At 43.0% G+C, this 25719-nt stretch overlaps 1 protein-coding gene across 1 annotated transcript in view; it reads right to left on the reverse strand.

The window, feature by feature from the left end:
* The window catches only part of LOC124622728 (semaphorin-2A-like), a 329443-nt gene that overhangs the window by 165851 nt on the left and 137873 nt on the right, over nt 1-25719 (reverse strand). The gene's annotated exons all lie outside the window — the stretch shown is intronic.

A 25719-nucleotide genomic window follows, 5' to 3' on the forward strand; every position in this document is an offset into this window, starting at 1 on the left:
TTATAGAATGTTGTTCTAACGTATGCGAATTATGCTGTAGATGTTACTAACTGTAACCTGTTACTTCATTCACAAGGTACTGTAAATAATACTAGCATTTCTTTTGAGCTATAGTAAAGTATAAGACGTACAGTTATTTTGGTCCGTCATCACATCATTAATTTGAAATAAAGTAATTAAAAACAAAGTTTGTCAAATGCAATTAACTGGCCGAGCGGTTCTAGGCGCTACAGTCTGGAACCGCGCGACCGCTACGATCGCAGGTTCGAATCCTGCCTCGGGCATGGATGAGTGTGATGTCCTTAGGTTAGTTAGGTGCAAGTAGTTCTAAGTTCTAGGGGACTGATGACCTCAGTAGTTAAGTCCCATATTGTTCAGAGCCATTTGAACCATTTTTTGCAATGAACTGATTTAAAATTATTGTGATGAAAACGTTTTTGTTTCGCAAAAATTCTCGTGGGGGATGCAAGATAATAAATATGGGCGTTGCACACTGACTGAGTGAATGTGTGGTAAGCTTTCGATTGGCAATGATACAGTCACACATTAGAGTAGTATGTAAGTACAGCAAAAAAAGTCTGTTAGTACCCTACTGTGACTTCGCTAAGTGGGGCTTGTCTGCCGGTCATGGAAAGATGTCCTAACTGAATGCCAATACGGGGTGCCTGAAGTACATCCTATGAACACGTTTCATCAAACTATGGGAGAAGAAATCCAAGAACAACCAATACAGCACTTCAGCAACAGTGCTGAACAGACAGAACGTGCTACTAAAACGAGGATAGAGGTAGTAACGTTACATACAGCTATCATAAAAACATGTTCCAGGATGCATACTTTGCTTACAGAAACGCTCTGATTTCCTGAACTTAAATGTAAGAGGAGCCGAGAGCACTAACAGGCTCAGAAAATAAGAACACATTCGATCACCAGTGTGAGTGGGTGGGTGGGGAGGTTCACGAAATCATCTGGTACAAAACGTCCGCCCTTCTCAAGCTCATTATGAGAGTAAGGCCATTCCGTCTGCGTTGTGTATGCCGATGGAAAACAACTATTTTAAGTTGCAGGATGATCTCGTGAATTCAGCAATAGCCTACAAGCTGACACCAACTTGGAGTCCGCTGCTACAAGTCTACAGCCATCTAGCCATAGAGGAGACTTCTGAAATGGTTCAAATGGCTCTGAGCACTATGGGACTTAACATCTATGGTCATCAGTCCCCTAGAAATTAGAACTACTTAAACCTAACTAACCTAAGGACATCACACAACATCCATCCATCACGAGGCAGAGAAAATCCCTGACCCCGCCGGGAATCTAACCCGGGAACCCGGGTGTGGGAAGCGAGAAAGCTACCGCACGACCACGAGATGCGGGCCTTCTGAAATTCAGTCCCGCCAGCCACAACAGTGACTGACTGAGGATGGGGGCCGAGCCGATCTTCCGTGGATGGAGAACCGATCTGACCATCAGCAGCCTGTACAACTTGGGCACTGGACGTCTGAGCCGTCGTTACTGGGGCAGTACAAGCACCGCCTTACAAGTTATGCGCCGGGACCGTCACTCGGGCTGACCTTTGTGTTGCTGTTGAGTCTTCCGCCTTCACACCATCTCGACAACCGACAACAGCGGTATGCAGTGTTCTGTGATCGAGAATACGTGCGCCTTCTCTCATCAAGCAGACTGGGATTCTCGCACACTTGCTCCGCTCCCTGGACCGTGGAGAAAAATGGCCATCTGCTACGGGGCATGGCGCTGACCACATGCAACGTCGGGACCTGTGCTCAGCAACTTCCTCGCTGGGCATTGACGTGCCATCTCGCACTTTCAGCTAGCGCCGACACAGCACGGTCGCTGCTGGCAGCGCCGGGGAGACGATGGAGTGACTGTAAAACTCTCGCCATTAGTAATGTTTCATTAGCGCCCTGGAACTTCACTAGATCACTCACCCCCAATCTTTGTTCAGCCTCCAGGTAACAACAAATTCCAGGTTGGGTTGTAATATTAATGTAAAGAAGTGGAGTTGACATGTAACCTTAGTGTCAACAGTGATTGTGGCATATTACATTCGCGTCACAGAGTGATTCTGACGCACTAAGCGATTTCAGGAGAACTTGCAGTCAGACACACTGAGCACCAGCGGTGCCTACGTCGATGAGCCTCAACTGTACATCAGCAGCCATCTGTCATCAAGGCATCATATGGTTTGCTCAGTGACCGATTTATGGTCTCGGTTATTTTATTTTATTTATTTATTTTTTTTTTTTTTTGGCCCCATGTTGAGTCGGAGCGGAGGTATCTGGACAGTAACTCTAAAGTGACATTATATAGGCCACAAGAGCTGAAGACCTTTCACAGTTCAGAGGTAACTGCAGGGCAGAATATTTACGCCTTACTAGGTGTCAGTTTTGTAATGTTTTAGGGCATGAATTACTGTTTACTAGGCAGTGCTTGTACCGAGTGAAACTTGTAGATGGTTTGGCCATGAGACACGGCAGTGCACTAAGACACTTTAGATATGATAGGAGATAAGGTTAGTATAATTAATTTTGTTACTGATATTTAGTCGATATAAAGGGGTTACACAACGACCAGAAACGTGTTCACTAACTTTAAGTGAAACTGATTCAGTTTTGAAAAATCAGGTAGCTGCGTTACTCCATGATGAAACAGAACTGAACGCGGCTAGTGAATAAATGCAGAGAGAACTAGAAATATTACATCCAGCAACTGGGCTGATGCAAGCACAAGGATCAGATACTAAGACAGTAGTGCAGTACATGACCTCAGTGCATGGCTTGTAGAAAATAAACTAACGTTAAATCACAGTAAGACTCTGTTTTTACAGTTTCTAACACACAATACAACAAAACCTGACGTTTTAATTTCACAGAACGGGCATATGATTAGTGAAACTGAACAGTTCAAATTTCTAGGTGTTCAGATAGATAGTAAGCTGTCATGGAAAGCCCATGTTGAGGATCTTGTTCGAAGACTTAATACTGCCATTTCTACTATTCGAACGGTATCAAAAGTGAGTGATTCTTCGACACGAAAATAAGTCTCCTTTGCTTATTTTCATTCACTTATGTCGTATGGTATTATATTTTGGGGTAACTTTTCCCATTCTACAAGGATATTTTTGGCTCAGAAACGGGCGGTTCGGGCAATAAGTGGTGTGAGTTCACAAACCTCTTGTCGACCTCTGTTCAAGAGTCTGGATATTTTGACATTGGACTCTCAATATGTATATTCCTTATTGTCGTTTCTTGTTACCAATATTAGGTTATTCCCAAGAATAAGCAGCTTTCACTCGGTTAATACTCGGCAGAAATCAAACGTGCATTTGGATCGGACTTCCTTAACTCTTGTGCAAAAAGGTGTGCAGTATAATGCTGCATCCATTTTCAATAAGCTGCCACTCGAAATCATAAATCTTAGCAGTAATCCACGCGCATTCAAATCGAAACTGAAAAGTTTCCACATGGGTCACTCCTTCTATCCTATCGATGAGTTCCTTGAAAATTTAAGCTGATTCTTATTCTATTGCTGATAGCATTTACTTAAACTTATGGACTGACTTTTTTCAAGTTCATGAACATTTCTTTTTATCTGTTATTACTTTTATGTTGTAATTTCATCCATTGACACGTATTGTAACTTTGGAGATTTGCTCCCCAATTTGGTCCTAGTGAAACTGACGTGTAAATAAATGAACAAATAAATACGTATCATACCTGTTCCATCTATCGATCGTATGGCACCTGGTCTCGTTACAACCTTTTATGGGAAAACATCTGAGGATGTGTCAGCTTTTCTGGATGATGTTAAGGAAGCAGCTGTGTTAAGGGATTGGTCTAATGCAATTTGCCTTTCTAAACGGTTAACAGGTGGCGCTGAAACGTATGTCACATACAATGGAACGCTTGGTGAGGCGCTCAGGGACTATTACAACGCTATCATACGTAAAATAGTGCTAGAGTTTCAAAGAATAGCTCATGGGACTAATACAAAAACATAATGAATCAGTAGAAGCATTCTCTTACAGGATTTCTAAGCTGGACTTGCAGATTTATGAATTAATGTGCAAGGTCCTCTTACAGTAAGCAGAGAATATGGTCTCGGACGTGTTCAGAGGGGTATTTCAGCGCATATTTCGCGAATGCTAAGAACGGAGTATCCTGGTGATTGCTCGCCTGCTATCAGAACTGCCACACAGCTACAACAAACAGATTTTGCGACTCGGAAACGAAGTGACCTTAGGAGTTTTCTCTTCTGGTACTAAAATTCTGTCCATGTGACCCAACAGGCCCCATAAAGAGGAAACGTCGCCACCACTATACTGTGAATGTGGTGTGGTTGGGAATAAAGATGTGTGACTCTGGCAATAGTAAGCAGGAAAGGCACAATAAGAAAAAAGTTCATTAAACGCAATCGGGAACGCCTGTACAGCTAGAGGACATTCTCCATAAAACATTACCCTGCAGGGACCAGTGTAAAGACGGATTGTTGTTTCATTGGCGTAGTAGGTAATAAGGAGCATAATTTCTTGACAGACATAGGTGTACATACGTCAGTTGTTAGTCTGGACATCTTAGATACGAATATACTCCAGTTTCCACGATGAAGGTTACATAGAACAGGTAAGAATGAGGTAGAATCATTGGGGACAACACTGCTCACTTTTAGCATTGAAGCTGAAAAGTTTAAGGAACGTGTGGAGGTGTTGCACAACTTGGTGAGCGAAACTGTGCAATTCTTGGAGACAATTTTCTGAAGTTGCGTAATGATTGATATTTCATGGCATATGATCGAACTTGGTGCAACTTTCTTTAAGTTAGGGGAAAGAGCTACGTGCGCCTATCATGAAGATATACACTGAAGTCTAATCTGTGGGATAAATACCAGGAGGTACACGAAAATTGATCTGGGTTAGTGTAGCTACAGACTTAATCAGGAAATTGCTGTACATGATAGAATCACTATCATGCAAGGAAAAGTTAGATAAGAAGCAGTGTATAATGCGTAGGAGCCTACTATGAGTTATAGATGGAGAACTTATAATTCCTGTTAGTTTAGACGATTTTCGTGTGGATGAGGAGAGCCTGCTAAAGCAACTAACGGTTGCCAGTTTGAATGCCTTAGCAGAAGAAGACATTGGCATGTCAGGTTACAATTAGAACCACAGCATATGTTTAAGAATTCTGCACTAAATGATAAACACTTGTAAAAAGAGATAGGGGAGACATGGACACTCCATTTTTTAGCGTCATGGATTTGTTCAGTCACGTGGATCCATTAGTGGCGGCATACATAGCATAGGATACCAATGGAAGAAATGATCCAGTGTATAAGAAACCATGTTGTTGTTGTGGTCTTCAGTCCAGAGACTGCTTTGATGCCCATACAGGGTCCCAAAACAAATACAACCGCTGATGGAGGAAATTGACGAGAAGCTGGCTGATGGAATCACTGAGGACAGTGATAGACCCTGGAGTGCAAGTCATTAGATGATACCACAAGACATAGGTTATGTTGCAGTTATCGCTTCCTAAACGCAAAAACTGTCACCAATACATATCCCATACCAAATTTTTCCGAACTATTTGAATATTACCAGTATTGTAGAATGCCTTTTGACTAACAAACGCAATAGCTACATATCAGATAGTCTTAGATGGATTGCTTCGGGGAATGAAACCTAAGAAATGCATGCTGTATCTTGTTGACATAGTCGTATTTTCAAAGGAGAAGGAAGAACACGTAAAACGATTGGAAGAAGGCTTTAAACAACTACGGACAGAAGGCTAAGCACTTAGTGCCAATAAGTGTCATGTCATTGTAGCTATCTAGGACATGAAATTAACTAGGAAAGGAGTAAAGACTGATCCATGTGTAATATCTGCAGCTGATGATTTTGCTCACCACAGACCACAAAACATTTACTAGCATTTTTAGCTCTCTAACTATTACAGGAAGTTCGTAAGAGTTCCTGCACAAATTACTAAGCCATTGAATCAACTGTTAAGAAAACGAGCATAATTTGGGTGATCAGTAGAGTGTCAAGCCACATTCGAGAAATTGGAACCATGCTTTAGTATCCAGACCTGTGTTCGTATTTCCTAACTTTGAGTTCATCCTACCCTGTAATGTAAGCAAAATAGTATTTAGAGCCAAATCATGGATAAGAAGGAGTATGCAGTAGCTTATGCATCAAGACAGTGCAATAAATCAGAACAGAATTATTCAACAACAGAAAAGAGATGTCAGCTGTTATTTATGGTGTTACCTAATTTTGCTGTTATTTTCATGCACGAACATTTAAGATAGTGATTGATCGGGCTTCCCTCAAGTGGTTATTGAGACTGAAAGATCCTTTCTGTAGAATAACATGGTGGGCATTGAAATTAAGTAAGTTTAATTATAAGGTAGTGCCTAGACCTGGGAAAGCACACGGTAACACAGACATCCTAAGCAGAAAAATTGGAGCTCTGCAAGCAGTAAGCAAGAGCTTGTTGGAATGGCAGAAAGCACAAGCAATAGACATAGATTGTCAACCTTCCAGGTCACAGCCTCAGTTTGCGGGGCATGATGGTTTACTGTGCAGAAGTGTGAAATTCACCATCATTTAGAAATGAAGTGTTGGAACAGGTTGCTGATCACTTATTGGTGGGTCACGAATGACGTAGAAAGACAGAGAGACATGTAGACCAGTACGCGAAGGACTTGGGTCAAATGTGTGTGTTCAAATGTGTGTGAATTTCTAAGGGACCAAACTGCTGAGGTCATCAGTCCCTAGACTTCCACACTACTTAAACTAACTTATTCTAAGAACAACACACACACAACCATGTCCGAGGGAGGACTCGAACTTCGGGTGGGAGCGGCCACGCAATTCGTGACATGGCCCCTCAAACCCCGCGGCCACTCCGCACGGCGGACTTGGGTTACACATGCATGCTACTGCAAAGATTACCAGAAGTGACAAAATTTTGGAATGCTTGGTTTAGATATTCTTGGACACTTCAGTAGGACAGCAGCTGGTAACAAGTATATTCCAATGGTAAGGGATAACCTTTCCGTGCTCATTTCAATGATACCAATTCCAGACCAGTGATTGAGCATGGCCACGTACGTGATGGTTAATAATTGGATACTAACACTTGGCATTCCCGATACTATAATTACTGATCAGGGTACCAACTTTATGCAGACCTATTGATGCAGTTGTGTCACCTGCTTCACATCCGAAAACTTCGCACTACTCTTTTACAACCACAAGCGAATGATTGTACTGAACAGGTTCGCCACGCAATTTCGAAGGTGTTAACCCGTTATGTGGATAGTCAGCATCGTGACTGGAACACATATTTGCAGTATGTTGTCTGAGCATATAATAAAAAGTATACAGTACTAGAGGTCTTTCACATACAAGGTTTTATACAGGAGAAAGAAGATACCATCTCCTTTTGAGGTTCTGAAACGTAAATTAGGTGCTAATGAGAAGTCAGTGAAGAAGGTCATGAAACCGACAAGAGAAATTTAGCAGGAAGACAACCTAGTGAATACAAAGGCACTCAATCATCATGAAGGGACAGGTTACGGGGAAACTGTCACAACATCCAGTGGGTCAGTGGATTTCGGTAATAATTCAAAATTAAGAACAAAAAGTTTTTTTACTAAGTACCAGCATCCATATCAAGTGATAGAGATGACATCGCCAGTGATTATGAAGACACACATTCTGACGAAAACATCGATTATTCATGTCAGCTGAGTCTAACCCTTCAATGGAGATATAGACGCTTTGCCGCAGATTCCAACATCACGGGTGATATAGAATACAAACTCTAGGAAGGAGAAGAATTCTGTTACGATCTGACTAAGCTAGAATCATCCGGTCATAGCCGTGTGTTCTTTTTTTGGTCTGAGAGGCGGCGGATCGGAACTAGAACATATGAGACATAAATTCACTTTATTACAAGACAAATAAAAGACTTACATAACTCTGTAACTAATAACACATTTTCTATAACGCACATTATCTAGGGGGTGAATTAAAAAATAGAAAAAAATGTTATTTCCTGTCGACTTATAGTATCAATATACTTTTTAAAGACGTACTGGTGAGTAAGTAAGGTCCATAACCTGAAAATATCTTTTAGCACACCCTTTAGTAATGTCCACCCACTTTCAATAATGTAATAGGGGTTACTTTATGCCATCATACAAAAGTTTAAAAAATGAAAAATTTCGTTAATAGTTGATTTTTACTCACAACAAACTAATTAAAGACATACTGATTTGTAAGTAAGGCCCTGAACCTGAAAACATTGAAAATGACATTCAATGATGAATTGACATCTGCTTCGAAGATTTGAGTTTTTGCGTGAGGTTTAACTGAAAAATTCATAATATTTATGGAATCTGGTTGACAGATTCATTAAAAACAATTAATATTTTCAAAATTTTCAAAATTTAAGAACATAAAGCAACTGACCAGATTACAATATTTTCAAAAAGTGGGCATAAGTTACTTCCTCCACCCTTGGCTTTGTCAATGTTAATTTTATACTATTCATTGCCACAGGAGTAATTCGAATACTTGCAACTATCTTTGAGCAGTAAAGCATCGCTTGATGAACACAATTACAGACCCTTCTCAGTACAGGTTCAGCATTTACAAAAATGCATTTCGTCTGGGACTTGAACGGCACTGGTATCCTGTTCGAATCACTGGGATTCATATTGTTTTGTTTTGGGTGTTTTGTTCTTATTTAAGCTAAGAGGTTTACTGGATTCTGTATTGTGTAATATTCAATAACATTTTGTTATGCACTGAAGCTTTTAGAAGGACTGAGGGAAAGTGACAAGAAATTCCTTTCTCTTAGTGGCATGCCAGCACATACAAAACATTAATTTTGCTGCTTCTAAATCTCGTACAGAGAGAAGTAGGGGGTGAATTACACAAAAATATTCTTGAATCTGGAGTTGTGTTCTCAAGACAACTCTACGTTCTTTTAACCAGTCATCGAGAGGCGCTTGGTTCAACTCCGAATGTTTGGAGAATGAGAAATGTAGTGCATTGGTTAGAACATACCTTTGGGGAACTGCAGAAAGAATCAGGGAAAAAGGGAATACCACAGGAAATCGAGGAAGAATACTGCAGATTTCAACAGCCTTATAAGAAACTGTGGGAACGGTTGCAGCAAGTAATAGACCTGGTGCCAAGGGTATTGGTGTGGACAAGGATTGGATGGTTAAAAGCATGAAAGGTTTTGAAGACAGGGTTGGATCAGCAGGTGACGAAGGTATTCGGAATTTAAAAAACGCACTAGGCAACGTACAAGCAGCAGCAGACTTTACAAGCAGCAAGATGGAATGACATACCAGACAACAGATGTAAATGGAAGAAGCTGTGTTACACAACCCAAGAGTGGCAGGGAACTGGCGGTACATTTGATGCAGTACAATCGAAGAACTAATCAGATTGCTTATTAACGAGGATCTTAAAATGGTACGTAACTAACAAATGGAAATAGAAAGACAGAAAACTGTAGTCAGACTATTACGGATTTCGACAGATAGCGTCAATGATGCAAGGCTGAAGACAATAACGTTCCAGGATTCCGTTTTCAGTGCAGCTAAGCACTACACTATTGCCAGTGCAGCAGATCTTAGCAGGACTACGAGAAGCGCGAAAGCAATTGAACTATTGCATATAGCGGAACTAACGGAGGGCAACTTCGAGCATTATTTTAGCAAAAGTCCATAGTTGAAATGATAGAAAATGGAACACAACTTTGTTGTTGTTGTTGTTGCGGTCTTCAGTCCTGGGACTGGTTTGATGCAGCTCTCCATGCTACTCTATCCTGTGCAAGCTTCCTCATCTCCCAGTACCTACTCCAGCCTACATCCTTCTGAATCTGCTTAGTGTATTCATCTCTTGGTCTCCCTCTACGATTTTTACCCTCCACGCTGCCCTCCAATACTAAATTGGTGATCCCTTGATGCCTCAGAACATGTCCTACCAACCGATCCCTTCTTCTGGTCAAGTTGTGCAACAAACTTTTCTTCTCCCCAATCCTATTTAATACTTCCTCATTAGTTACGTGATCTACCCATCTAATCTTCAGCATTCTTCTGTAGCACCACATTTCGAAAGCTTCTATTCTCTTCGTGCCTAAACAATTTATCGTCAATGTTTCACTTCCATACATGGCTACACTCCATACAAATACTTTCAGAAATGACTTCCTGACACTTAAATCTATACTCGATGTTAACAAATTTCTCTTCTTCAGAAAACTCCTTTACTACTTTAAGTGTCTCATTTCCTAATCTAATTCCCTCAGCATCACCCGAGTTAATTCGACTACATTCCATTATATTCGTTTTGCTTTTGTTGATGTTCATCTTATATCCTCCTTTCAAGACACTGTCCAATCCCTTCAACTGCTCTTCCAAGTCCTTTGCTGTCTCTGACAGAATTACAATGTCATCGACGAACCTCAAAGCTTATATATCAATAAATATTCTGATAGCAGGCTTAAACGCAGCTATTAATTTTTTGTTATACGTCATTACCCTGTGAGACAGAGCGTTGCCGAAATGGATAAAAGAACACACTCGCGGATTACTGATTGTTTCAGAGAACAAAGAAATTTATGTGCTGATGTGCAGGGAGGAGTTACGGGTTGGCTAGTAGGAGGTTATTATGGTATGTCCAACGAGAGTGGTTCAGACTGACATGCATGCATGTGAAGTGTAACTGTTCCTGGGGAAATCTTATGCACCCGAGTGTCGGAGTGAATAATCAATATCTTATCCACCTTTCGTGGATATATCTTGACTCACTCCAGGGATCAAAGTTTTGCATTTCTATAAAAAAGGAAAGACTGTGGGTATGACCAAAATGGAATAAAAAATACAGCTGGAACAACTTTTCATTAACCAGCAACAAATATAGGTGCAACAATAATACAGTTGTTACACATTTGTGATTATGAAGAGAAAAAGCCGTTAGAGATACCGCCAGTCCACAACCAATGTTTTTACGTGATAGCCTACATCTGGACATCTCAGTAGTCCAACTAATAACATCATAGAAGAGATAGATTTTAGCCGGCCGGGGTGGCCGAGCGGCTCTAGGCGATACAGTTTTGAACCACGCGACCGCTACGGTCGCAGGTTCGAATCCTGCCTCGGGCACAGATGTGTGTGGTGTCCTTAGGTTGGTTAGTTTTAAGTAGCTCTAAGTTCTAGGGGACTGATGACCTTAGAAGTTAAGTCCCATAGTGCTCAGAGCCATTTTTGAAGGCCGATTTTTGCGTAACAGACGTTAGAACACTTTCGAAATTACTGCAAGAAGAAGTGTAGCAATGTTATAAACAAACATTTTTCTACACGTACCATAGTGGTTCTGGTCGCATTTTGTGTAATCTGCATATACTGAATTGAAAGAACTGTACAACATCCAGAATAACCTGATTATGAGTTAACTGTTGCTCGGTTTGGCAACATGATAGAAATTACTATGGAGCGTAGACTGAATGATATATCCAAGCACTAAGAAGTAGTAGTAGGGAATTGATTAGGAAATAGCAGAATATCTTATAGAGATTAAAATTTGTGAGATCGACTTCGACTTTCATAATAGAGATATTCCGAGAATGATGGGTTAATAAGACATGTAGACTAATAGGGAGGTGCGAAAATTTGGGACAAATTTTATTAGGGATGTGGGAATGTTGCACAGCAGAACAGTAAGTAATGCCAGGAAAAAAAATTGTTAGTAACCGACTGAGATGTCGCTGGGTAGCCGGCCACGGTGGCCGTGCGGTTCTAGGCGCTTCAGTCCGGAACCGCGTGACTGCTGCGGTCGCAGGTTCGAATCCTGCCTCGGTGATGGATGTATGTGATGTCCTTAGGTTAGTTAGGTTTAAGTGGTTCTAAGTTCTAGGGGACTGATGACCTCAGATGTTAAGTCCCATAGTGCTCAGAGCCATTTGAACCATTTTTGTCCCTGAGCAGTGCATGTCTGCCAGCTATGCAAGGATGTCATAACTGAATGTCTACACGTGAGACCCAAAGTACAAACAAGCTGGAGTCTCTCATCATTGTCTGATGCGGAAGGACAGTCAAGAACAACTGATTCAGCACTTTGATAACAGTGTGGAGCAGACAGAACGCTCTACTTATCGAGGCTAAATGTGGTAACTCCAGCTAGAGACGTCATAAGAACACAGAAAACGAGAGCACATTCGGAAACCAGTGTGTGTGTGTGTGTGTGTGTGTGTGTGTGTGTGTGTGTGTGTGTGGTTGTGTGTTAAAAAATGGTTAAAATGGCTCTAAGCACTAGGGGACTTAACATCTGAGGTCATCAGTCCCCTAGACTTAGAACTACTTAAACGTAACTAACCTAAGGACATCACACACATCCATGGCCGAGGCAGGATTCGAACCTGCGATCGTAGCAGCAGCGCGGTTCCGGACTGAAGCGCCTACAACCGCTCGGCCACAGCTGCCGGTGTGCGGGGTGGGGGGAGGGGGGGATGAGAGATCACATATTCGCCTGCTATAAAAGCTCCGTCTTCCTCAAGCTCACCTCGGAATAAGGCCATTCCATGTGAATCACTGATACCGATGGAAGACCAACTCTGTTAAGTTGCAGGATGCTCTGGTGTATTCAGCAAGTGTCTACGTGTCTACAAGCTGCCACCAATTTGGAGTCCACTGCTACAACTCCATAACCGTCTGGCAAGGGGGGGAGGGGGGGGGGGACTTATGGTCTGCAAGGCGCAGTACTACCAGTCACAATGGTGACAGAAGGAGGCGGCCGGGACGATCACCTGCAAGGTGCTCTACTTGGGCGCTTGGTGCCCGTGTCGCCGTTGCTGGGGCAGTATAAGTACCACGTTACCCGCAGTATTGCGGAACCACCACTCAGGCTGTCCTCTGTCTTTTGTATTCCTGATTAGTCCTGCACGTTCACACCACCTCGACAACCGACTGCAAGGGTTGTCTGTATTCTGGGATCGAGCCCATGCACGGCTTGACTCTTCGAGAGCCCTGACGCTCCAGCAGACGTCCACAGTTGTACTTGGTTGCCACACTCCCCTGCCGGCCACGACACTGACCGCATTGGATTCCAGGACATGGGCTCAGCAGGTTCGTCACCGTGCACCGAAGTGCCACCTCGCTCTTTCGACCAGTGCATACTCAAAAATTCCGGAATTTCGTCCACAAAATTTTTCTACGCTTACCTTCTACTTATTATGCCTGATCTCCTTCGAAATACTCACCTCTGCAATTGATGCATCGCTCCCAACGCCATTTCCAGTTTCGGAAGCAGTCTTGGCACGCCTCCTGTGAGATCGCGCGAAACGGTGTCTGCGAATTTTCTTTTATTTTCTCTGCCGTTGCAAATATTCGTCCTTTTAACGGGGTTTTCAACCTTGGAAATAAAAAAAATTCCGCAGGGCATAGATCATCAGTGTACGGAGGATGTGGCAGCACAGTTATTTCGTTTCCTGAGCAATAGTCACGCACCAACAGGGATGAATGTGCTAGTGCGTTATCGTGATGCAAAAGCCATGAATTGTCTCGCCACATTTCAGACCGTTTCCTTCCCATATTTTTCGCAGGAATCGCAATATCTAGCGATAGTACCATCGATCAACAGTCTGTCACTGTGGTGCGAATACATCATGAACTAATACCTCAAAATCAAAGAAAACTGACAGCATGGCTTTGACATTTAACTTGACCTGACGATGTTTTCTTGTTCTTGGAGAATCGTTCCCGACCCATTGTGAAGATTGACCCTTGGTCTCAACATCATAGCCGTAGACCCACGTCTCATCACCAGGTATGATTCTCTGAAGGAACATCTCTTTCTCATAAACGTGATCCAAAAGCTCTTCACAGATTGCGAGGCGAACATCTTTCTTGTTTTGACTCATGAGCCGTGGGACGAACTTGGCGGCAACACGGTGCATTCCGTGACGCTGTGTCGGGATTTCATGATACGATCCAACTGAAATGTTACATTCTTCTGCAATCTCGCAGACAGTCAGTCTTCGACTGGGACGCACAATTTCGTTGGCGTTCCCTACATGAGCGTCGTCGGTGGACTTCGAAGGCGGCCTGAACGAGGGTCATCTTTAATTTCCGTCCGACTATTTTAAACCATGTGAACCATTCGTGACACCGAGTGCGACTTAAGCACTGCTGAGTGCAGCCTTCTTGCTCCATTTGGTGCCTCTGTAAAGGTTTTCTTGAGATTCACTCAAAATTTGAAGCAGACGTGTTGCTCCTCTAACTCTGCTATCCCGTAATTCGCAAACTTTACAATACAACGTTCTACCCAATACAGCACTGAACAATAACTAACAGACATACAACAATGAAACTTCCGGCAGTTATACATTAACCAAAGGCGTTTGCAGGCATACCAACCGCATTTCGTTCCAACCCGCCATTGGCGCGAAATAACGAATGTCGCGGAATTCTTGAACAGAGCTCGTATTCAGCATGAAGACGGAGTGACTGTAAAGCTCTTTGCGGTAAATGATTGTTAACTGATTAATGTTTCGCTAGGGCCCCTGCGTTCCTCTAGATCACTCATGTGATCTCTTTGCTTGACCTCCTGTCCATGGCTCAGCTCGAAACGGTACTACGCCAGGGAAACAGCAATTAACTTACTGTAAGGAAAATTTTGTTCCACTCATATGAAGATGTAATTCATTTGTCTAATGTGTCTGTAGAAGCTGCGTCTCTTACAGCTATTTCGAATTGATGAATGACTAAAAAGGTGAAGAAATATATTTCAAACACCACGTAAGATACCTGGCCTTAAACAAAGCGCAGAATCAACAGAGAACATTAAGAAAAACTTATTTAGTTTGTAATTATCTCTGCCCAATGAGAACCACGAAGTGTAAGAATAGCAAATACTTGTACCTAAACAGTTCTTACTTTGTTTAATGTTTAACTTTGTTACGTACTGATTGAGATGGAATATTACACTACTGGCCTTTAAAATTAGCAACACCAAGAAGAAGTGCGGATGATAAACGGGTATTTATTGGACAAATATATTATACTAGAAGTGATATGTGATTACATTTTTACGCAATTTGGGTGCATAGATCCTGAGAAATCAGTACCCAGAACAACCACATCTGGTCGTAATAACGGCCTTGAAACGTCTGGGCATTGAGTCAAACAGAGCTTGGATGGCGTGTACAGGTACAGCTGCCCATGCAGCTTCAACGCGGTATCACAGTTCATCAAGAGTAGTGACTGGCGTATTGTGACGAGCCAGTTGCTCGGCCACCATTGACCAAGTTTTCAATTGGTGAGAGATTTGGAGAATGTCCACGCCAGGGCAGCAGTGGAACATTTTCTGTATCCAGAAAGGCCCGTACAGGACCTGCAACATGCGGTCGAGCATTATCCTGCTGAAATGTAGGGTTTCCCAGGGATCGAATGAAGGGTAGAGCCACGGGTCGTAACACATCTGAAATGTAATTCCCACTGTTCAAAGTGCCGTCAATGCGAACAGGAGGTGACCGAGACGCGTAACCAATGGCACCCCATACCATCACGCAAGGTGATACGCCAGTATGGCGATGACGAATATCCGCTTCCAATGCGCGTTCACCGCGATGTCGACAAACACGGATGCGACCATCACGATGCTGTAAACAGAACCTGGATTCATCCGGAAAAATGACGTTTTGCCATTCGTGCACCCAGGTTCGTCGTTGAGTACACCATCGCAGACATGGTCTCCGAGCTGATAGTCCATGCAGCTGCGAACGTCGTCGAACTGTTGGTGCAGATGATTGCTGTCTTGCAAACGTCCCCATCTGTTGACTCAGGGATCGAGACGTGGCTGCACGGTCCGATACAGCCATGCGGATAAGATATCTTTCATCTCGACTGCTAGTGATACGAGGCCGTTGGGATCCACCACGGCGTTCCGTATTACCCTCCTGAACCCACCGATTCCATATTCTGCTAACAGTCATTGGATCTCGACCAACGCGAGCAGCAATGTCGCGGTACGATCGCGATTGGTTACAATCTGACCTTTATCAAAGTCAGAAACGTGATGGTACACATTTCTCTCCCTTACACGAGGCATCACAACAACGTTTCACCAGGCAACGCCGGTCAACTGCTGTTTGTGTATGAGAAATCGGTTGGAAACTATCTTCATGTCAGCATGTTGTAGGTGTCGCCACCGGTGCCAACCTTGTGTGAATGCTCTGAAAAGCTAATCATTTGCATATCACACAGCATCTTCTTCCTGTCGGTTAAATTTTGCGTCTGTAGCACGTCATCTTCATGGTTTAGTAATTTTAATGGCCAGTAGTGTACATATTTGCTCGGTCTTAAATTGCGGCAGTCGTTTCCAGCTTAACTCAGAGACCGACAACAGCTAGCCACAGAGCAAGGACGCCTCGGTCGCAGACACCTGCTGCGCGCCCACGAGCTCGAAATTAAACGCACTTTATTCTGCGCGCAGCTTCCTCGGAATTCCAAATTAAAATATTTATGCCGTAGTGGATATCACAGCACACGACGCGCTTAACTGGAGTTTTGGAGCCGACGTTTCCGTCGGCTGGAACTTTCTCCTCTACCAGACCGCGTTTGCTGTCGGCTGCCTGAACCGGCGGGCCGTGGGACCTGGCCGTATCGCTAAACGCAGCCAACTTGCCGGCACCTGCGGCCGGGGAGAGGACGTTCCGCTAACGAAATTCTAAGCTGGCGGTGGCGGACCACGCTGCCAGCCGCGCGGCAGCGATGCGGCATCCACGTTGCCGAATTCTTCTGGACCGCCAGGCTTGCTGGTTTCTTCCGGCTGCGGCGTCTTCTCGCTCCACGAAGCCCTTCGGCCACTACCAGGTTATTCCTTTCCCCCCAGCCTCATCCCCATCTTCTGCCATCCGATCTCAAGGACGAAATCGCTATCACATTTCATAAATCTGATTTGAATTAGAAGGGTACTTGAAAAACAATGCTCATACGATGGAAGGCCAAGTAACTTCTATTGATTGCTGCACTACATCTACATCTACATTTATACTCCGCAAGCCACCCAACGGTGTGTGGCGGAGGGCACTTTACGTGACACTGTCATTACCTTCCTTCCCTGTTCCAGTCGCGTATGGTTCGTGGGAAGAACGACTGCCGGAAAGCCTCTATGCGCTCTCGAATCTCTCTAATTTTACATTCGTGATCTCCTCGGGAGCTATAAGTAGGGGGAAGGAATATATTCGATACCTCATCCAGAAACGCACCCTCTCGAAACCAGGATAGCAAGCTACACCGCGATGCAGAACGCCTCTCTTGCAGAGTCTGCCACTTGAGTTTGCTTAACATCCCCGTAGCGCTATCACGCTTACCAAATAACCCTGTGACGAAACGCGCCGCTGTTCTTTGGATCTTCTCTATCTCCTGTGTCAACCCGACCCGGTACGGACCCCACACTGATGAGCAATACTCGAGTATAGGTCGAACGAGTGTTTTGTAAGCCACCTCCTTGTTGATGGACTACATGTTCTTAGGACTCTCCCAATCACTCTCAACCTGGCACCCGAATTACCATCAATTAATTTTATATGATCATTCCACTTCAAATCGTTCCGTACACATACTCCCAGATCTTTTACAGAGGTAACTGTAACCAGTGTTTGTTCCGCTATCACATAATCATACAATAAAGGATCTTTCTTTCTATGTATTCGCAATACATTACATTTGTCTATATTAAGGGTCAGTTGCCACTCCCTGCACCAAGTGCCTATCCGCTACAGATCTTCCTGCATTTCTCTGCAATTTTATAATGCTGCAACTTGTCTGTATACTACAGCATCATCAGCGAAAAGCCGCATGGAACTTCCGACACTATCTACTAGGTCATTTATATATGTTGTGAAAAGCAATGGTCCCATAACACTCCCCTGTGGCACGCCAGACGTTACTTTAACGTCTGTAGACGTCTCTCCATTGATAACAACATGCTGTGTTCTGTTTGCTAAAAGCTCTTCAATCCAGCCACACATTTGGTCTGATATTCCGTAGGCTCTTACTTTGTTTATCAGGAGACAGTGCGGAACTGTATCGAACGTTTTCCGGAGGTTAAGGAAAATGGCATCTACCTGGGAGCCTGTATTTAATATTTTCTGGGTCTCATGAACAAGTAAAGCGAGTTGGGTCTCACACGATAGCTGTTTCCGGAATCCATGTTGATTCCTACAGAGTAGATTCTGGGTTTCCGGAAATGACATAACACGCTAGCAAAAAACATGTTCTAAAATTCTACAACAGATCGATGTCAGAGATATAGGCCTATAGTTTTGCGCATGTGCTCGACGACCTTTCTTGAAAACTGGGACCACCTTTGCTCTTCTCCAATCATTTGGAACCTTCCGTTCCTCTAGAGACTTGCAGTACACTTTGACACAGATACAAAACAGTATTTCTGATCATATTCACCAAGTTTCTGTTAACAACCGTCGGAACATTCTACCAATCTTCAGTTCCTCGATTAAAGAGACCCGTTCCTTGATCACAGAGCCATTCCCGAACCCTCGTGTGAACGTCCACACTGTTGGAAATTATGCGATTGCTGCTAATGTTTCTCGAGTGTCCGGACATTTCAGTCTGTGGTCGAGGTCATTTACCTTTCTTCCCAGTTATCATCACACACGTCTATGCTGCCTCGGTCGAATTGTTGGCGCCACATTACTTCAGCTGGATGCATCACTGCATTGGGTCCATACATAATCAGAATTTAACGGTGAATCACTATATACCGGGTGGTGAAAAATCAGTATATATTTGAAAACTGAATAAATCACGGAATAATGAAGATAGGTACAAATTGACACTCATGCTTGGATTGACATGGGGTTTTATTGGAACAGAAAAAATACAAAAGTTCAAAAAATGTCCGACAGATGGCGCTTCTTCTGATCAGAATAGCAATAATTAGTATAAGAAAGTAAGACAAAGCGAAGATAATGTTCTTTACAGGAAATGCTCAACATGTCCTCCATCATTCCTCAACAATAGCTATGGTCGAGGAATAATGTTGTGAACAGCACTGTAAAACATTTCCGGAGTTATGGTGAGGCACTGGCGTCGGATGTTGTCTTTCAGCATCCATAGAGATGTCGTTCGATTACGGTACACTTGCGATTTTAGGTAACCCCAAAGCCAATAATCGCACGGAATGAGGTCTGGGGACCTGGGAGGCCAAGCATGACGAATGTGGCGGCTGAGCACAAGATCATCACCAAACGACGCGCACAAGAGATCTTTCACGCATCTATCAATATGGGGTGGAGAGCCATCCTGCATAAACATCGTACGTTCCAGCAGGTGTTTATCAGGCAGGCTGGCGATGATGCGATTCTGTAACATATCGGCGTACCTCTCATCCGTCACGGTAGCTGTTACTGACGTTTTGCTGTCCAGCGTCACCTGTCGGTCATTTTGTGAACTTTTTTTTTTGTTCTAATAAAACCCAATGTCATTCCAAGCATCTGTGTCAATTTTTACCTCTCTATCTACATTATTCCGTGGTTTATTTTCAAATTTATACTGACTTTTTGATCACCCAGTATTTAAACCGAAGCCGTTCTTCGCGTTTTTCTACACCTGTAGCATCATCTCAGGAACGGCTATAGGGACTTTGATCCGGTTTTCACAAATAGATGCACTGATACATGAGGAAGGTCACCGTGTATAATTTTTAAATATTACACACAAATTGTCTGAATTATGATGAGTTAAAGTATGGTTGTGAAAGTGACGCCAATCCCACCTACCGAACAGCCGTCAAAATTTGAGAGAGGAGCAGTTACGAGGGGGTATAAAAAAAAAAGACAGGAATTATTTGTTGAAAGCTATATATTTTCAAATTTTTTACGACTTTGTCCGCTTCGAAACACTCTGCATTACAACTAACACCTTTCTCCCACCGATGCTTCCACTGTTCGAAACTTTTTTTTTTCTGGCCGGAGCGGCCGAGCGGTTCGGTTCTAGGCGCTTCAGTCTGGAACCGCGCGACCCCTACGGTCGCAGATTCGAATCCTGCCTCGGGCCTGGATGTGTGTGATGTCCTTACGTTAGTTAGGTTTAGGTAGTTCTAAGTTCTAAGGGACTGATGACCTCCGATGTTAAGTCCCATAGTGCTCTGAGCCATTTGAACCATTTGGAAATTGCTGACAGCTCTTCCCTCGTTTTTTTGTGACTTCTTCAATGTTGTCAAATCGGTGTCCTTTCATGCCCCTTTTCATGCGTGGAAATCAGAAAAAGTTACACAGAGCCAGGTCAGTCGTGTTTTAGCCAAAAACTCTCTAACAGAGGTGGCAGTGTTTGCAGGTGCGTTGTCATGGTGGAAGAAGCCGGCTCGGCCCCTGTGTGCCACAAGTCGGGTCTTTTTTGACGAACAGTGTTGCGCAGTCTTCATAATATTTCCAAATATTTTTGATTGACGGTCTGACCTGTGACAGCAAATTCTGAATGAACTGCGCCCTTAGCATCAAAAAAGCAAATCAGCATTGTTTTGATGTTTAACTGACTTGAAGACATATTTTTGGGCAGGGTGGCGATGACGTCTACCATTGGCTTGACTGCAGCTTTGTTTCTGTGTCGTAACCATAGCACCATGACTCATTACCAGTAATTACCTATGAAAGAAAATCTGGATCAGTTTCCAGCTGTTGTTTCAAAGCGCGACGTGTTTCAACTCGACTTTCCTTTTCACTGTCAGTCAGAACCCCAGGAACAAACTTGACAGCAACCTTTTTCATTCCAAAATCTACCATCAAAATTAGCTGAACCGAAGTCCAAGATAACCCACTAATCTCTGAGCAGTTGTCTGTCGACGGTCTGTGAACACAAGCTCAGGAATTTTCCAATATTTTCGTCGATTCGGACAGTTAATGGATGCCCAGAACGAGGTTTGTCATCAATCGACATGACGCCATTTTTAAATAGAGTAAACCACTCGACACTTGAGATTTTGCCACAGGGTCATCTTGGTAAGCTGTTTTCAACATCCAAACAGCTTCAGCAGCATTTTTACAAAGTAGAAAACAAAACTTCGCAGCTGCGCGTTGTTCACTTAAGCTTGGCATCATAAAAGACCAAACAAGAGCAAAACAGCGCTAGCAGAAGCAATCACTGCAGATGAACAGAACAAGCCATGTCGACAACACAGGCGGCACTGAACTGGCAATGAGTTGCGCTACACAGCGGCAGGAATACGTACAACACAAACACTGCATGCGGCATTGTTATTCCGCTGTTTTTTTTTTTTTCTCGCACTTGAGAGAGTGTTAAAAGTGACACAATTTGCAGCTGGTATGGTGATCGAGCGTAAAGTGTGTGGCTGGAATCCGAAAGGTTGTAGGACCGAATCCTAGATGGCTCACTTTTTTCGCTCTGTCTTTTAACCTAGCGTTCACCTCTCAATCATGTGGAGATTCGCCAGAAATGAAACATGGCTCGGATTCCACTCACACTTAGCTCCCCAGTTGAACAACTGGTTAGTCGCCTAAGTGACATCCAGTTGACTGCAATCGTTTCGAAGCAATTGCATACCGAAAATAACATGCGAACCCAATATCCGTGGTTTCCCTTTCTTTAAACATAAGGTAAAATGCAGCATGAGGTGCAGTTTTGACTGATTTATGTAAAGAACGTTTTACAACAGTGCACCAAATGACTGAACGTTCATATCTCTTCTTTCCTTGAGTAAAACATAGATGTGAACACGATTCTCTGCAACGTGCGGTGAAAGTTACAGTTTGTTTGGAGACTTTCAAATTACGCAGAAGACTGGCAAACGAATTGTAAGGTGCGATGGCATTTTGATTTTTGTATGCTATCGATCTGCATCTTAGAAAGAGTGCAAGTTACATTACTGTTAAACAATATTCGGACTTATCGTAGCAAAGTTTCAACCTCTGTGCAATCTCATACAATCGTAGTTGAAGTATGGTAGGTGATGGACGCGTTCAGTAGTTCTGTGTTGATTACAGATACAGGGTGGTCCATGTGAAGTTTCGGATGAAACTATCTCGAAAACTATAGATCAGGTAAAAATAGTGAGTAAGATTAGTTCGTAAACTCAAAGGGGAACATCAAATGATACTACACGTGAACCCCTGCCACGGCCCCCTTTGGTGGGGTGGGCGGCAACTTTTAAATCTTAAATTGAAATTCCAATTTCTTATTGCAGATTCGGATTCTACATAAAAAAGTAATCAAGTTTTGTCTGAAATATTTTTTGAACCATTGACAGACGACGCTGAAATCGAGAAACGTTAAAATTGGGGAAAAAATCTGATTTATTTAGAATGATCCGAGAAGGGCGCATCAGATCGATACAAAATGTGCACCAATTCTTTCATTACGCCAAATCAAGCTTTTTTTTTACACAATGTATGCTACCCGCCTCAGTTTTTGATGGAGGGAGGCGGAATGGTATTAAAATTTTGTTAGGGAACTCTTCATAATTGCATTACTCACTCGACTGTGGCGCAACCGTTGCCAAAATGAGAACTATGGCTCATTATAAAGATCGGTGCAATGCGATCAGACGTCACTTCACTTTCAGATTGTGAATCGTAAACATCAACTGACGAAAGTAAACTATTCTTTTGCGAAACATGGCTCACTATCCTTCTACAGAGATTGTTCAAATGGTTCAAATGGCTCTGAGCACTATGGGACTCAACTGCTTTGGTCATAAGTCCCCTAGAACTTAGAACTAATTAAACCTAACTAACCTAAGGACATCACACACATCCATGCCCGAGGAAAGGATTCGAACCTGCGACCGTAGCAGCCCCACGGTTTCGGAATGCGCGCCTAGAACCACTAGACCACCGCGGCCGGCACAGAGATTGTTGATACGATGTTAATTTTAGGCGAATGCCATAACAATTACGCTGCAGCTGCGTAATTGTATGCCGATCGTTTCCAAAACAGACGACATCCAAGTGAAAACATTATTCTAAATTTCACTCAACTAGCTCTAAATGGATACATGCACCGTCCACCTCGTCACGCGAATATAATGAAAATGACGCTCGTACACTTACCGTTCTTGCCTGTGTTCAACTGGATCCCCAAATTAGTACTCGTGTGATTCAGAGACAAACTGGAATACCGAAATCAACTGTTTTGAGGATTTTGAAGGCACATAAATTTCATGCGTATCGTATCACACTGACGCAGGCATTAACGCCGAAAGATATGCAAATACGAGTGCATTTCTGCCAACGGGCCTTGGAAATGATAAGAGGTGACAATGATTTTTTTTAGATACGTTATGTTCACCGATGAAGCCACATTCCAAAACAATGGCGAATTAAATCGTCATGATTGTCATTATTAGTCCTCTGTCAATCCACACTGGCACAGACCCGTTGACAATCAACACAAAAGGTCGTTAATGGTCTGGTGTGGAATTTAAACGGTTACGTGATAGGACCGCATTTTTTTGACCGAAATATTACTGGGGAATCTTATTTACATCTTCTCTGCGATGATTTGTTGGAGATAATGGAAGATGTTGATGTAGAAACTAGGCAATGAATGTGGCTCCAACGGGACGGAGTAGGTCCCCATTATGCTAAAAATGTGCGGAACGTTTAAATTTACGGTACCCTGGTCAGTGAATAGGATGCGGCGGACCAATTCAGTGGTTTCCACGTTCAATAGACTTAACATCTTCTGATCTTTTCTTGTGGAGTTATTTAAAAGAAATATTCTTTATGAAAAACAGCCCGCAACCCGCAACGATATGGAACAACGCATTCGAAGAGCGCGTACAGCCATACAACGGGATGTGCTGCTCAAAACTGTGGACAAATTTCGCACACGATTGACTTATGCCTTGAAGCAAATGGAGATAATTTTGAACAATTCCTTCGTGGCTAATTTCATAAATTAAGCACCCAAAACTGTGAGAGGCAAAGGGACTCTCACTAATGAAGCACCTTAACATGTGAGAGCCAAGGGGACTCACACTAATTAAGCACCCCAACGTGTGAGAGGCAAGGGGACTCAAACTAATGAAGCACACCATAAGAAAATCATTCTACTATGTCCATGTCGTTGTTCCTGGGTAACGCTAAAAGTAGGATGCAGTACATTTTGTCCAAAAATAGCTTAATTTGGCGTAACGAAAGAATTTGGTGCACATTTTATATCGATTTGATGCGACTTTCTAGGATAATTATAAATAAATCAGTGTTCTTCCCCAATTTTACATTTTCTCCACTTCAGCGCCATCTGTCAATGGTTTAAAAAATGTTTCTGACAAAACTTGATTAATTTTTTATAGAGAATCCGAATCTGCAATAAGAAATAGGTGTTTCCATTTAAGATTTAAAAGTTGCCCCCCACCCCACCCAAGGGGTTGGGGGCTGGAGGTCACGTGTAGTATCATTTGATGTCCCCCTTTGAGCTTAATAACTTGTCATACCCATTATTTTTACCCGTTGTATAGTTTTCGAGATAATCTCATCCGAAACTTCAGATGGACCACCCTGTATATGACTCCAGCACTGCGCACCTCGCACCTAATTTGTAGAAATGATTATTGGCAGCTAGTTAACATTGTTCACTTGCTCATAGCTGAGAGGAAGACCCCACAAACTTACCTGAGTCATGCACTGACATATTAAGCTATTTGATTTTTATGGAAATTTTCTGCTAACATTGCACCCTTCTTAAATCGTTGTTGCAGTGTTAAGTATAATACTGTTCGGGCCAATGTCATGTGTGAGGCCCACACGAAGTTCTATTCTGTATTTTTGGACACATAATTCATTCTAAAATCGTTGTCTTGGAATATCATTTCACGCGAATAGTTTAAATGGTTGAAACGGCTCTGAGCACTATGGGACTTAACATATGAGGTCAACAGTCGCCTAGAACTAAGAACTACTTAAACCTAACCAACCTAAGGACATCACACATACCCATTAGAACCTGCGACCGTAGTGGTCGCGCGGTTCCAGACTGAAGCGCCTACAACCGCTCGGCCACACCGGCCAACTCACACGAATAGTTACTCTTCCCATCCAGCTGTTTATCATTACGCATTACCACAGTCCACAATGTGGTATGCAACAGTTTGAATATTTCCAGAATTAAATTTTAACTCTGCGCTGATATGAAACTTCTTGGCAGATTAAAACTGTGTGGCGGACCGAGACTCGAACTCGGCACATTTGCCTTTCGCGGGCAAGTGCTCTACCATCTGAGCTACCCAAGCAAGAGTCACACCCCGTCCTCACAGCTTTACTTCTTCCAGTACCTCGTCAGGTACCTTCCAAACTTCAGAAAACTCTGCTGCGAAACTTGTAGCAATAGCACTCCTGGAAGAAAGGATATTGCGAAGACATGGCTTAGCCATAGCCTGGGGGATGTATCCAGAATGAAATTTTCACTCTGTAGATTGTAGAGCACTTCCCCGCGAAAGGCAAAGGTTCCGAGTTCGAGTACCGGTCCGGCACAAAGTTTTAATCCGCCACGAAGTTTCAGCTTGAATATTTACTTGAAAATAAATATGTAGCTTAGTCGTTGCCTGCTTGTTGTTTGCTGTTTTGCTTTCGAGAAATCTGCTACAATGTTGTCAAGACGCGATGTAAGTGGAAATTTGTATTAGGGTCAGATAAT

Source organism: Schistocerca americana, chromosome 7 (assembly GCF_021461395.2).
Source record: "Schistocerca americana isolate TAMUIC-IGC-003095 chromosome 7, iqSchAmer2.1, whole genome shotgun sequence".
Classification (NCBI taxonomy): Eukaryota; Metazoa; Arthropoda; class Insecta; order Orthoptera; family Acrididae; genus Schistocerca; species Schistocerca americana.